General features: G+C 36.6%; 1 non-coding gene across 1 annotated transcript; it reads left to right on the top strand.

Annotated features, from left to right (window-relative positions):
* Window positions 1-1,635: 1,635 nt before the first annotated feature.
* LOC111756626 (small nucleolar RNA SNORA48) lies at window positions 1,636-1,777 on the top strand. The gene has a single exon (XR_002791056.1). It is a non-coding gene; the product is annotated as a small nucleolar RNA SNORA48 (small nucleolar RNA).
* The last annotated feature ends 849 nt before the right edge of the window (window positions 1,778-2,626 follow it).

Here is a 2,626-nt window from a genome sequence, read left to right as displayed (position 1 = left end):
CCTCATGTGCCCTTGATACAGCTTTTGGGAGGTGAATGGAACTAGAGATAAGACCCTCACCAGTGGATTAGTGCGCTGATCACTTTATAGGGAAGCGTGATCTTGCAAGGCGGACCTGGTGGAAGGAGGCGGTCCCGGGAAGGGGTGCGTCTTCCTGGATTCTCTCTCTTCCGGTCCTCCATTGCAAGCAGCTCTTCTGGCTCTGCCCCACTACCACTGCAGCTGACCTTGAATAAACAGAGTCCAAATAAATCTTTCTTGTTTTGCTTCCCAGTCTAGGGATTTGTGTCATAGAGAAGAGGAAAGTAACCAAGACAAATTTACTAAGCCAAAGGCATTTAAAGTTTACAATAAGTATTCTTATTACATCACAAACTAAGTTTGATAAGTAAAATTCAAAATGATTACTCAAGTAATGTTAAAAGGCAAGTGAATTCAAATCTACTTGACAGTAAGAAAAACAGGTTTTGGTGTGATAAAGAGAGAGCTGCATAACATTCTTCATGTGGTTCTTGACCAAATAAGATAAAAGCTGAATCAAATTCAGTGGTTAGTTTCAATGTAGACCTTATGGGGAAATCTGATTAGGTTCCCATGCATTTCAGTTTGAGAACAAAATCATGGAAAGAATTAAACTCATGAATCGAGGTAACACTAAATAACATAAGCAAGATAGAAGGGATTACAACTATACTGGGACAAAACAATGAACAATATTAAGTAGGTTTTTATAGCTAATATGTTAATTTTAATCCCTAGGGAATTGCTGCGAATGTCTCCTGCCATCTATACCAACAGAAATAATATTAGAATTCAAATGAAAAGGTCAAATTATTGGTAAATACCAATCACAAAACTTATCAGAATCAAAATGGAGCTGATTTTATTGATCTATGATAAATAGATAAAAATTAAATCTGGATTGTGATTAAGGGAGCCTGATATACATACACTTAGTAACAAGAACTATCACAAATAATTCCCAGAAGTAAATCCTCTACAAATATCAACATGACTTTGCAGAGAAAATATTTCTCTTCTAGAAGGATATCTGCCCAACAACTGCCTGTCAATCTTTAAATTGATATCACTTTTGTTGTTGATCCATTCAGCCAAAGATAATTGATTCATAACAATTATGTCGCTGGGCATGGCAGCACACATCTGTAATTCCAGCAATTTGGAGGCTGAGGCAGGAAGATAGCTGAAAGTCCGAGCCAGCGTGGGCAACACAGTGAATTCAAGACCAGCCTGAACTGCATAGAAAAACCTGTCTCAAAAAAGACAAAAAATAGAAACAGAAAACAGTCTCAAAATAGACAAAACTAGAAATAGAAAACAATGTAAATCTCTTCATTTCCATTATAAACTTCCCCCTTGACCTCACCTCTTTGAATATGCACATAGTTTACTATAGCATGTACAGTCTCCATCGAAATGCTATTCTAAAAATAACTATCTTATGGAGAATCTATGCTTATGATTTAGGTTTATACTACATAGTGCAAAAGAAAATAGAAACTAAGGTTAGAAAAACAAACAGGGAAACACTAGGCATAAATTTACCTCATCACCAGTTGCCCAAATAAAAATGAATTAAACACTGAAGTCAAAAAAAAAAAAAAATAAGTAGGACCCTCTTGCAATGAGCACAGAGACACATTGTTGGTGATGTTGTTCTTGTATCAGTCAGGGGAAGAGTAGATGACAGGCCTTTTCTCATCCTAGCTTGATGCTTGGCTGGTGGCCAAACTTGTTTCATGCTTAGGGCACATGTTTTTAAAAGTACATAGCTTTAAAACAATAACATGAGAATAACTAGAGACCAACTACACTGCAGGGTTTGCAATGTTGAACTGCAGAGTGACTGGGTGAGAGATAGTCACGTGAGGCATGCATGGAACAGACTCAGGCTGAGCATAGATCCCCAGGAAGTTTAAGCTTTGTCTGGGGTCATTCTCACAGACCTGGAGAACACTGTCCTAAAATTCATATGGAACCAGAAGAGACATTAAATAGCAAAAGCATTTCTGAGTAACAAGAATTAAGTAGTTGGCAGTTACGTTATAAAGTTACTATAATAAAAATAGCATGGTATTGTCACAAAACACACATGCAGATCAGTAGAACAGAATAGAGAATGTAGCAAGAATCTCCATCAAATTCAAGCATCTAATTTTTTGCAAGATAACCCAAAAACAGTACTAGAGGACTCTTTAAACAGCACTCTTTAACAAATGATTGCTGGAAAACCGCTGTTCACAGGAAAAACAATAAATCTAGACCAGTATGTTTTACTGTGCCCCGTCTAGAATCAAAATGGATCCAGTCCTGAATTTTAAAACAGAAGCACTTAATCTTCTGGAAGATAAAATGGCTAAAACCGTTGAAGATAAGCATTTTCTGATCAAAATCCGAATCGTACAGGATATAACATGAAAAATCAACAAGCGGGATCCTGTCGAACTAAAAACCTCTGCACAACAAAAGAAATAATCAATGGTGTAAAAAGTCAACCTATCAATGGGGAAAATTCCTTGGACAGAGAACTAATATCAAAAATATGTAAAGAACAAAAAAATAACTAAACCCCCACAAGACTCAGTCACAAAATAGGCAACTAAAA

This window comes from Cavia porcellus, unplaced genomic scaffold (genome assembly GCF_034190915.1).
Source record: "Cavia porcellus strain 051 isolate PalLab524CR breed Dunkin Hartley unplaced genomic scaffold, mCavPor4.1 scaffold_24, whole genome shotgun sequence".
Lineage (NCBI taxonomy): Eukaryota > Metazoa > Chordata > Mammalia > Rodentia > Caviidae > Cavia > Cavia porcellus.
Note: the sequence above shows the minus strand (reverse complement) of the source record. Positions and strands in the feature narration are given on the sequence as shown.